This window comes from Mixophyes fleayi, chromosome 12 (genome assembly GCF_038048845.1).
Source record: "Mixophyes fleayi isolate aMixFle1 chromosome 12, aMixFle1.hap1, whole genome shotgun sequence".
Lineage (NCBI taxonomy): Eukaryota > Metazoa > Chordata > Amphibia > Anura > Limnodynastidae > Mixophyes > Mixophyes fleayi.
The window spans coordinates 67,932,422-67,945,270 of NC_134413.1; the positions used below are offsets into that span (position 1 = coordinate 67,932,422).

The 12,849-nt window shown below is 38.8% G+C and overlaps 1 long non-coding RNA gene across 1 annotated transcript; it reads right to left on the minus strand.

The window, feature by feature from the left end:
• Positions 1–10,741: 10,741 nt before the first annotated feature.
• On the minus strand, positions 10,742–12,641 carry LOC142108536 (uncharacterized). Its single transcript, XR_012680171.1, has 3 exons — positions 12,508–12,641; positions 11,373–11,445; positions 10,742–10,809 (listed from the first exon to the last, which is right to left on the minus strand). It is a non-coding gene; the product is annotated as an uncharacterized LOC142108536 (long non-coding RNA).
• Between the last annotated feature and the right edge of the window lie 208 nt (positions 12,642–12,849).

The window sequence follows — 12,849 nt, forward strand, 5'->3', positions numbered from 1 at the left end:
ATTGTCCCTGTTGCAAATATTCGTGCAATGGAGAGTTACTTTTTCATTGAAAGACTCAAGCTTTCAAGTGTAGTGTTTATAAAATATAAACAACAATACAGTAGTTTTAGAGCACGTCAATCCCTCTTGTTTTAAATTATGACAGGGCATTTTACTTTTGGTTTAATTTATTGAATTTGCTTAAATTTGGTTTTACTTTTTGAACATGGCAAACGACTGTTAATTGGTCATATTATGCAAAAAAAAAGTTCCAAGATGGAATTGTCCTTGGGCCCTCCCACCCACCCATATGTTGTTGAAATAGGACATGCACACTTTAACAAACCAATCATTTCAGCGACAGGGCCTACCAAACAACTTTGGCTGAAATGATTGGTTTGTTTGGGCCCCCACACCAATAAAACAATTCATCTCTCCCTGTACAAACTAAACAGGCTTTACTGAGGAAAGATGTCGTCCTCATTCTCAACCTCTGATTCCTCTCCCCCTACAGTGTGTACTTCCTCCTTCTCATACATTATCAATTCGTCCCCGCTGGACTCCACAACCACAGGTCCCTCTGTACTGTCTGGAGGGCAGTGCTGTACTTCATTAAGGAATTGATTATTCATTTTTATAAACATCATTTTTTCAACGTTGTGAGGAAGCAACCTCCTTCGCCACTCACTGACCAGGTTCCCAGCTGCACTAAAAACTCTTTCCGAGTACACACTGGAGGGGGGACAACGCAGTTAAAAAATAGAGCCAGTTTGTACAGGGGCTTCCAAACTGCCTTTTGGCGTTCTACCATGTCACTACCTCTAGTTAATTTAGATTGCAAGGCTTGTAAATATAAATACTTTGAAGATAAAAAAAGCAGACTGCACAGACTGTGGAGCTAGAAAGTGTAATTAAATGGACCACGTTACTTTGGTGGCTATCTATGCCCCTACCCCCCCCCCCCCCCCCCCCCGCCCTACACTTGTAGTTGAATATAAATAAAGCAGCCTGCATAGACTGTAGAACTAGAAATTCAAATATACAAAGAAATGGACAAAGGCAGTTTGGTATCTGTCTGCATCAGATCCCCTCTCCACTAGGAGTAAAACAGAAAACTATTCAGCCGTTATATAATCTAGAATATAAATAGAAATTGAGAAAGGCAATTTGGTATCTGTCTGCATCATAATCATCAACATCCTCCTCAGCGCCAGCTACATCAATATCCTCCTCCCGGTGTACAACATTCACACCTTCATTAGCCAAATCTGTAACTGGACTGTGGGTGATCCTTCCAGCATATGCAGAGGGCGTGCTGCAAATGCTGGATGGAGTCACCTCTTCCCGTACAGTGATGGGAAGGTCAGGCTTGACAACCACCAACACCCTTGGACTCGCCTTGAGGATTTGTGATAATTTCTCTTTAGAAGGCAGAGTTGTTTGCTGTTTTGTTGCTGACAGCATAACTCTCTTCAATTTTTTGTAGGGGGGGGGAGGAGGAGGAGGGCTTAGATCCTTGGGTGAAGCTGAACCACTAGTCATGAACACGGGCCAGGGCCTAAGCCGTTCCTTGCCACTCCGTGTCGTAAATGGCATATTGGCAACTTTACGGTTCTCCTCAGATGATTTTAAGTTTCTCTTTTTGCTACTTTTTCTTAACTTGGGCTTTTTGGATTTTACATGCCCGGTACTAGGAGATTGGGCATCGGGCTTGGAAGACGACGTTGATGGCATTTCATCGTCTATGTCATGACTAGTGGCAGCAGCTTCAGCATTAGGAGGAAGTGGGTCTTGATCTTTCCCTACTTTATCCTCCAAATTTTTGGTCTCCATTATATGTAGCACAAGATACTGCAGAATGTGTGAACTTGGTAATATTGCAGTACCAATGGACTTATACTGCTGGATTGGTTTTGCAAATTTGGTTATAATTATTATATATTTTTTTTTTTTTAATTTTTTATTTTTTTTTACTTTTTTTTTATTTTTAAAAAACTTGGGAATAGTGGGGAAATAACTATGCCCTTAGAAGCACAGAGCACAGGACACAGCACCACTGGACTGAACAGGACACGGCACAGGACCCAGCAGCACTACGGAACTCAGCAGGACAGAGCACAGGACACAGCACCACTGGACTGATACTGCAGAATGTGTGAACTTGGTAATATTGCAGTACCAATGGACTTATAATGCTGGATTGGTTTTGCAAATTTGGTTATAATTATTATATTTTTTTTTTTTTTTTAATTTTTTATTATTTTTTATTTTTTTTTTATTTTTTAAAAACTTGGGAATAATGGGGAAATAACTATGCCCTTAGAAGCACAGAGCACAGGACACAGCACCACTGGACTGAACAGGACACGGCACAGGACCCAGCAGCACTACGGAACTCAGCAGGACAGAGCACAGGACACAGCACCACTGGACTGATACTGCAGAATGTGTGAACTTGGTAATATTGCAGTACCAATGGACTTATAATGCTGGATTGGTTTTGCAAATTTGGTTATAATTATTATATTTTTTTTTTTTTAAAATTTTTTATTATTTTTTACTTTTTTTTTATTTTTTAAAAACTTGGGAATAATGGGGAAATAACTATGCCCTTAGAAGCACAGAGCACAGGACACAGCACCACTGGACTGAACAGGACACGGCACAGGACCCAGCAGCACTACGGAACTCAGCAGGACAGAGCACAGGACACAGCACCACTGGACTGATACTGCAGAATGTGTAAACTTTGTAATATTGCAGTACCACTGGACTTTTACTGCTGAATGTGTGAACTTGGTAATATTGCAGTACCAATGGGCTTATACTGCAGGATTGGTTGTGAAAATTTTGTGGTAATTAAAAAATATTAAAGTAGTTTTTGGTATTTTTTAAAAAAACTTTTTTTTATTTTTTTAAACACAGGGGAATATTGGGGAAATAACTATGCCCTTAGAAGCACAGAGCACAGGACACAGCACCACTGGACTGAACAGGACACAGCACAGGACCCAGCAGCACCACTGACCTCAGAAGGACAGAGCACAGCACACAGCACCACTGGACTGATACTGCAGAACACAGCACAGCACAGCACAGCACTAAACAGCACAGCACTAAACAGCACAGCACAGCACAGCACTAAACAGCACAGAACTAAACAGCACAGAACTAAACAGCACAGAACTAAACAGCACAGAGGACCACCTAACACACCCTCCCTCTACCCTGATCAATGCCCGAGTGAAGATGGCGGCGACTAGCGGGGAATTTATAGGATCCGAGTATCGCGAGATCCGACAACGGGATTATGAGTCAGAGCCTCAGTTTCACTTTTGAATTTGGCGCCAATACCCGGATCTGTCTCGGATCCGACTCGGATCCGCAACGTTCGGGTGGGCTCGGATTTCAGAAATCCGAGCGCGCTCATCCCTAATATATATATGGGCATTTATATTGCCACGCAGCTGGTACCATATACAATATGGGATATACAGAGCGCGGGCTTATTGCCAAGCAGCTGGTACCATATATAATGTGGGATATAACGAGTGCGGGCTTGTTTTTTCTCTGGTTTTGTTTCAAAATATTGCCTTCTTGTCATAGCAGCTGTCCATCAAGCCTATTTAAGGCACATTTGGGTCCGGCTCACAAGCCAGCCCTTGCTAGATGTAAACCCTTATACTTGGGAGGTGAGTGCATCTGATTTTAACTGGATTTTAATGGTGTTTAAGCATTTAGGTCCGTGTAGGACGTGCATATAATGAGGTGCCCTTGATGCTGGGATGCAGGCTTAAATGTTTTGATCAAAATATGAACTAATACCTCATGTTTTCATTTTGCTAGACACACACAGATATATATATATATATATATATATATATATATAACCAACAAAAACTGATACCGAACACGGGGCGCTTAACCCAATACGGTATAGTAAGTGTATACAAGGTCAAATGTTATGGTAAGCACAAAGTCCAATTAACAGGAGGCAGCCAGTCCTAAATCAGATGGTGAGTGTGGATAATCTAGAAAAACAACTGACATGTTGGTGATGTTTTATGTATCTGCTTGGACAACCAATGTTAACTTCTCCTCAGCAGAATGACACCGATATCAGCTGGAACCTCAGATCATAAGCAAAAATAGAAAGATACTGGAATAGTGTAATACTGTGTAAAACAGTTTTAATTTAAAAACAGTAAGTAGCCCACTTACATAAAAACACTTGAAATATACATATAAAGGTTTCTTTAACCAGTACTCATCTAGACTGCATGGAATCCAATAGAATTGGCAACATAAAGTTCTTTCAGAATCCCTACAACCGCTTAGCTGGAGGGCAAATAACGACCAATGTCCATAAATCACCAGATGAGCTGACACAATCCTCAACGCGTTTCGTCCGTGTAATGTATGGACTTCATCAGGAGGAGCACAAATAGATAGATGTACATAGCACCAGGGCTCCAGTTTATATGCGCTGCCGCCATTGCAATAATCGGCACTGAGTGACGTCATATATATATCTGTATCTACTCCTTTACACCACTAAGTTTTAATATTTCGCTTTTAATATATGCACTTTTAATTTATACGGTTAAAATGTTCTTTTAATGTGTGTTTTTTTCATTCATCTCATGTCTATTTTGGAATATACTATATCCTCATTACAGTCACTACTGACTACACACATGAGCTGTGCCTTCCCTAGTTAGTATTTATTTCTCTCTCATTTTTTCCCCAGTAAATGTCCTCAGAAGGTTTCTGAATTGTATACTGCCAGCAAACACAGGAGACAGACCAATCCCACTGAATGACCTATAGAGGGCTGTGCACAGGAGATTCACTCTCAATTTGATGGTTCATGAACATGTTTGCAGGGAAGAGTGAGATAGAAGTCCAAGGGCTAGATTTACTAAGCTGCGGGTTTGAAAAAGTGGGGATGTTGCCTATAGCAACCAATTAGATTCTTTCTTTCATTTATTTAGTGCATTCTACAAAATGACAGCTAGAATCTGATTGGTTGCTGTAGGCAACATCTCCACTTTTTCACAGTTTAGTAAATATTCCCCTTGGTTTAGTGTGTGAATTGCAGGGATCTTATTTTCACTTCTTTATAATAAAAATTGTCTACTTGTTTTTCACTTTAATTTTGTTGGTGTCAGAGTCACATTACAGGTGGGAACAGGTCTGACATGACTGATCCTGATTTCAGGCGTTATACCACAAACTGAACTAGTAATAAAGAAAAAAACATAGAGATGGAAAACCGCACAAGGCAAAAAATGGTACGAGCACTATATTGTGGTAAACCCGATTAAAGACATATGATAAGTCGGGGGGTGCACCCTACACTGTATTAGTTAATTTGAAAAACCAAAGAAAGGGAGGGGGGAGGAAGGGAAAAAGTCAGTGTGATATGAGGCACTCCAAAATTGCTTGTTAAAATATAACTTTTATTAGATTGAATTTAAAATGGAAAGATTTGAGCGAAATGTTAAAAGAAAAAATAAATACAAAAAGTGATATGTGGTTAAAATGCTAAATATTTTGCAATGTCCCACTTGTCGTCCCTATCGACAAGTGGGACAAAGCTCCGTAGCTTTGTCAAGGCAAACTGATCCAAAGAAATGACAGCTGTTAAATACTCTCTCAAAGAGGTGTGGCCAAAGTTTATGCGACCAATCGGAAAAAATTCCGTCATGATAGGTGTGTATATTTTCATTTTGTCCCCCCGTGGTTTTGATTGACATTTAAGTTGACCCATAATCATTGATGCTATTAGAGTACAGATTGTTTCATTGGTTAATAGCAAAGTGTGCCGTTTTAATGCTCATTTCATTTAATTCTGACTCCGAGAAATATCGAGTGATACTGAATCAGAAAAACCAATTAATCTCAATATCAGCAGTAACTCATGCCTTTTTATTATTTATCATTTTCCATGTTTGATTACCGGTATTCACATCCGTTATAGTTATGCCTCAATCATAGAGAAATATATATTATAAGAATGACATGATTCTATCTACATTGTGAGAAAGATTATCAATAAACTATAATAATATAGTCAAAGAGTTTTCACTCAAAATTTATTTCTCACTTGAGGTGATATAAATTTATTTCTCACTTGAGGTGGTATAATTGAATAGCTACTATAAACAGAGGGCGGGGGGCATATCCAATTAATGGTAATTTTGTAAACCGAAAATAAAACAACAATGATAAAGATACCAATGATAATAATAAAAGACGTCCCTTCCATCTAGAAAGAATTATTCCATAGGGATTTTGCAAAAGAAAATAATGATATATCTAGGAAAATATATTGAGAGGACAAAATAAAATCAAAACTCTGACATATAGTAGGAGGATAATTATCCCTTTTTGTTTGGCAGATTTTGTAATATTCCTTTGGGACTCAAAAAAATATGTAGAAAATATAGAGTAATCCACAGGGATTGTGTTGGTTAATAATGTCCCATCTTGAATATCCTGAAAAAGAGAGTAAATAACATCATAACTCAATATCATTAAGATAAATTAAAAAGGTTGCCAATTATGAAAGACACCGAAAGAGAAGTCCCATTAATTATTGATAGTTGTAAATACAATTACAGTTTAAACCCCAAGGAAGAAACATCGATAGGGCTATAGCCCATATTGATATAAAAAAATGATGAAACCATATGAATTCCTGAATATCACCAATGGTTGGGAATGAAGGTCGTAACCTACTATGAAAAAACTTGATACTCAAGGATCTTAAGAATTGAAAAAAATCTTAAAGAATCTTAAAGAAAGGAAGCATAGCTATTATAATCATTAAGTCCATATGGAGCCATACTCCCCATCTGGAATATCATTTTAGTCTCTCTTTGCAGTAGCTGTTTTTGTAGGTCACCACCTCTAATTCCCAAATTAATTCTGACCATTGCAAATGCTTGCAACCCCTTCGGGTTGCCATCATGTTTGAACAAAAAATGTTTTGCAACTGTGGTAAGTATCTTAAGTTTATCTTTGTCCTTCTTACTGTTTCTTATGTTATTAACGTGCTCAAGTAACCTTTTTTTTAAAAGGTCTGGTGGTCATTCCAACATACTTCAGAGAACACGGACAGGTAAGGCAATAAACAACCCCTGAGGAGTTGCAATTCAGGAATTCCAATATTTTCCATTCCTTTGGATTAGTTCGCCTTCACAAAGCTACGGAGCGAAACGCGTGTTGGCGTTTTGTCTCACTTGTCCTCCTAGCATAGATTGATTAGAAGCACAGCAGGAATCGCTCCCCAGTTTCATTTTAGGCAGGGCATTTATCACAAAATCCCGCGATTCCTGCAGGCCGTTTCTACTATATATTGGCGCCTCGATATAGGCTTCATTAGCCAGATGCAGGTTAGCACTATTCATAGATAGTATCCTCGGGCTGTCAATATGAGATACATGGTATCTGCTCTTTATTATTAGGAGATCAATATGATGGACATTAATTCTGTTACATTCAGGCAATAACTTTTATACCATTATTATTGCATCTTCTCCTTCAAGTGGATCGTATACATGTATACCAATTATTGAGGCTTTTCTTAATTAGCGATTATTGGTCTTTGCAATTTATGCAATCTAGGGCTACTACAGCATATTCTATATTCTCTATATACAGCCCTTAGCGCTATTGTAGCGAGGGCTACTATAGCACATTGTATACCCTTTATATGCAGCCCTTAGCACTATTGTAGCGGATACGACAGGGACGACAAGTGGGACATTGCAAATTATTTTGCATTTTAACCACATATCACTTTTTGTATTTATTTTTTCTTTTAACATTTCGCTCAAATCTTTCCATTTTAAATTCAATCTAATAAAATTTATATTTTAACGAGCAATTTTGGAGTGCCTCATATCACACTGACTTTTTCCCTTCCTCCCCCCCTCCCTTTCTTTGGTTTTTCAAGTTATACCACAAACACCTGCAATGTCAGTAAGGGTGTGAAGACTTTTTATATCCACTGTAGTGCTGGGGGTCCATGGGGAGAGGCCATAAGTGAAGTGTACACTTGTGCAAGTGGATAATAATGTTGGGGGAGATGTCAGGATGACATTACCGTGCTCCTAACCAGAACCAACATAGTCTTATCTCATAGACACAGAGGATAGAGGATTATACAACTATAAAGGACATTATGGAGGATGTTTATGTTTGTGGATAGACATATAAATGGTGGTGTCTTGCTGCTGTCATTTCTATCCATATTCTGGGTCCTGTGAGGAAGTTCTAGTTGTGTACAAGGTGAGAGTATGACAATGTCACCAGAGAGTTGTATTAACATCTCTAAGAGAAAAGTTGTTTATTTTACTAGAGATGAAAGTCATTGATGTAATTACATTTCTTCCAGCAACGTGATGTCAGTAATTTATTCACTGCACTAACAGATGTGCTGGGAGATGTTATCCCGTGTGCTTATAGTACAGTACATGCTCTCATCACACATAACGGTTATCAATGCATGAACAGGGAGAGGAGCGTAAGGACATATAGCAATAAGTTTCTTGTTACCTTTGGGTCAGTTAAGTGACTATTTATTTTATTTGATGATTTACAGTATTCTTATGCAGGTCCCCTGCTATAGAGCAATGTGATCCAGCACCAGACCATTCAGTGCGGGGACTATAGTGGCTTCCAGGATAATGAATAAAAATTGGGATCCTGTAGGGACAACTATAACATCCTCATGATCCTAGTATAATATGGAGTTTAATTCCACCTTACAAATAAATGATGGTGATATGATGGATATCAGGGTAACACTCTGCCTGGGGGTCAATCTTGTCTAGAACTGGCCCTAGTTCTTGGAGCCTTGTTTATTTCTTATATAATCGTGAGAGTATTGGATATTGTGACTGTCTTTATTTCATATGTAATATTTGTTTCTTTTTATGGTTTTATAGAATGTGTAAGACAAAGACTTGAATTAAAGTATTGACCAAAGTCCAGTACCCAGCACCTTGAAGGATATGAAACAATCAAGTAGTTGTGCTGGAGTAAACAGGCTCTGTGGCCCCCGGGTACTTAGGAAGCACCCCCTACATCTTCTCTCTCCACTATTTGGGTACCACATGAGGCATATTCTTGCTGCTGGTCCACATTGAACAAAGAAAGCCACAATTGAGGCAGTTCCTCCTAACCTAAGGAGGAAAATTCTGTATCCCGTCACTCTCTGTTATCATTACATGTTACTCCATTCAGTTGTCAGGCTTGTAAATGTCCCTTATTACCAGCAATTTGCATGGGTGATTAAAATTCTAGAAATTGTAACATTTTCATTTTGTCCCACAAAGGGAAACAACATCAAACGTACTAATCTCTGTGTGATATACACTGTGGATGTATGGGGCTATATCTGTTCATTCTGTGAGGGCAGAGAGACATTACATGGTAGTGCCGAGGAGTCATCACACCAAGGACATGGTTGTATTGAAGATCTACTGGACCCATCTCAGATCAGCTGCTGGACCCAGAGTGTTCAGCTGTCATTGCTGTTACCATCTCTGTTCCTCCGGTGCTGATGTCTGCAGCCTCCTTGATGGTAGCACCAGCCGACACACCTTCTGTGGACATGTGAAACAAGTGCCCTGGCTCTGTGTCCAGCAGTGAGTATGATGCCAAACAAACATACCAGGCACACAGCTACTCTGAGCTGGTGGAAAACCAAAGAGTGCCCGTGCGGCATAAAAGTGTCCAGCAGACAAATGGATACAATTGTGCAAAATTTTATGTGCTGTGTATACACATATTATAATTAGCAAATTACCCAGATCATTTAGTTTCTTTCCTTCTGTTTAAGCACTATTTTTATAATAAACATAACAAATAATAAATGTCTTATGAAATAACGAATACACACACAGTATGAGCATAAAATTTACTAAATATTAACTATATTTAAACTACAATTTTTAACAATTAATTAATAATGATTATTTGCTTCATCCAGCAGGTTCAGCAACTTGTTTCATAAAACACTTCAGGCAATGAGGTCTGTAGGTGCAAAAAGATAAAATATCAATGTACATTGTGTTAGTTTACCTCCTCTATTCATAGTGATATTTCAATATTATGTATTAACAATAGTAATAAAGGAACACATAGTAAAATGGTCCGGTAACCCATAGCATCCATTTATATAAAAGCTTTCATTAATGTGACTACACCAGGCTACTAATGGCTGAATGGGTCCCATGGAAAGTCTAATGTGAGACCTGAAGACTCAGGTCGGAGCTGGTGAGAAATGTAAGTCCTCATGTTACTAATCTCCGCAGAATATAAAGTGTTGGAGAGTCACATGTATAAGAGCGCTCTCCTTGCTGTGCAGAGGGGAACATGGACATATCTGTTCTACAAAAGGACATGTCTCACCAGCTCCGAGCTGAGTCTTCAGGTCTCACACTATACTTTCCATGGGACCCGTGTTACACCTCCCACTCACGTGTGTGTGTGTGCCCAGTGTGTGTGACAGGTCGGATGCACATAAATGATGTGATCTGGTCAGAACCTGACCGTGCATTGATAACACATAAATATATATTATGCAAAGTCATGCGGGCATCTAAGTACATGCACACACTGGATTGTGGACCAATCATACAATCTATGTGCAGGACCCAACAATACCTTAAATGGTCCTGAAATAATAATATTGGTCAGTATGTTATAATATTAATCATGAAACATGATAATTACCTGATTTTGGGATGATGACACGCTGGGTAGGTTTCTTGCCTCAGGATTGCTGATAGCTTCAACTACCTCTGTCTCTATGCTCTGCAAAACATACATAAATACATTATATTTCTAGATAAGAGTAGTAAGACTAAAGGACTGATTGTATTACACCACCAGCATGAAACAGGGCTGTATGTACTGTGACAGAAGCACTGGGAAAGAAACGAATGGCAGGTATTTAAGACCTAGATTTCTGTCATTTATATTTTAAACCACTGGAGAGAGATTGCTTAGGTGTGTGGGGAAAGCTTCCCAGTGCAGGTTTCAAAGCAGACTTACTAGGAGTTGCACCTGCGTGCTGCCTTTAAAAGGCTGCAGCTCTGATCACACCCTCTGTCATTGTCTGGGAAGGAGGTCAGGTGGCTCCTGAGAGAAACTGCAACTTTGAACGGGATAATGTGACAGAAATCTGCACTATCCACGTGTACACCGGACAAGTATAATTATATAACACCTCTCACCACACTGACATGTGGACGACCTCTAGGAAACATGCATCCAATATTTAATCATATTTTTATTCCAGAGTATGAGATCATTATGTAGATACCCCGGGGTATCCCCATAATAAGTCGCCTTCTTGTTGTCATTGTGTTACTCACCATTGTAAAGCAGCAGGCTGCGTACAGAGGAGTAGATATACACCCGATAAATGATGTCACCAGGACCACAATACTAAGCACCGTTATTAAAGAAATGTAATAAATAGTGGATGGAGGAGAGACAGTAATCACCTGTGTGTATAATTCTGTCTGCCTTGTTCTTTATCACAGTAACTTATACCTAGACATGTATGTTATAACTTAATACACAAGTAATATTGTCATTAATAATTACTAACAATGACAGAAATGTGTTTCTTATATATCATTACTTAGCCCTATATAGGAAACTGATGTGTATAAATGTCATTCTGCGCAGTGCTATGCTGTATTATATTTGTATGACATTTCCTCCTATGTGCACACTACCATCGCTGTCCATGTAGTACACGGTCATATTAAACAGTACTATGTCCCATCTGTGCAAACAGCGATCAAACATTCAGAGATATATATTGTATCCAATTTATTACATCACTAATAGATCCGCAATTACATAGATCTAATAGTAAGAACTACATAAGGCTTGTTAGAAGTTACGGTACACTTTGTCTGCAGTATAAGACCCATTTTTGTGGGAATCTGACTAAGTATTAGTGAACTGTGGCTTCAGAAAAATGGTCGTTATTCTTCTTACTTATGTTTTGGCTCTAGTGTTTCTGTTACACTAGGAAAAAAGTAAATGCAGTTTCTTGGCTGCTAAAAGTGAAGCACTGGGAGAGTAACTGTAACACTAATTGTATTATTTTGTGCTATTTAATTGGATGTAAGGTGAGATTAGTAATCATATGTAAAGTTATATTAACTTACTAGGTATTATGTTAGTTTGGAAAGATGGTCAAGATTGATGTAATTAAAGGTGGTAAATATTAATGTGGGTTTTTAATGTGCAGCTTACATTATCCCTAATTGGGTTTTATTCACCTATGTTATTACATTTATATACATTGTGCTTTTTGGCCTTTGTGCTGTTCTGTAAATACAATTACTGGCATGTTAGGTAAAGGTGCTGTACAGTTATATACAAGTGACACGTCTGCACCATAAAGTCATGTTCTTTCCCAGTGTCCTAATACCAATTGCTGGGAGAAGCCACGTTCCTGTCTTCTGTCCAGTTCTTTGACATAAAGGATACGTGCAAATCATCTCAGCTCCCACATCCTCCATCCAGTTCCCCAGGATGTACATTATGGAGAATACATGGAGGATGGCCGAGTGCACACATAGGTTGCTGAAGAAAATGATGTACAGATGAGATTTCTTCATGCATGTAGGGTTCTATAGAGACAAAACATAAAGTACCACATTCATTAATGTTAGTGATGGTATTATAATTCAATTAAAAGAAAAATACAGGTAACAGATGTTGGGCAGTGCCCCCATATTAGCTGATGATCTCTCTGCCATAAGTACGGTTAGCGGAAAGATGGCAGCCATGCTTGTGTTGCCTAGCAACATGATGCGCTGCAGGGGGCAC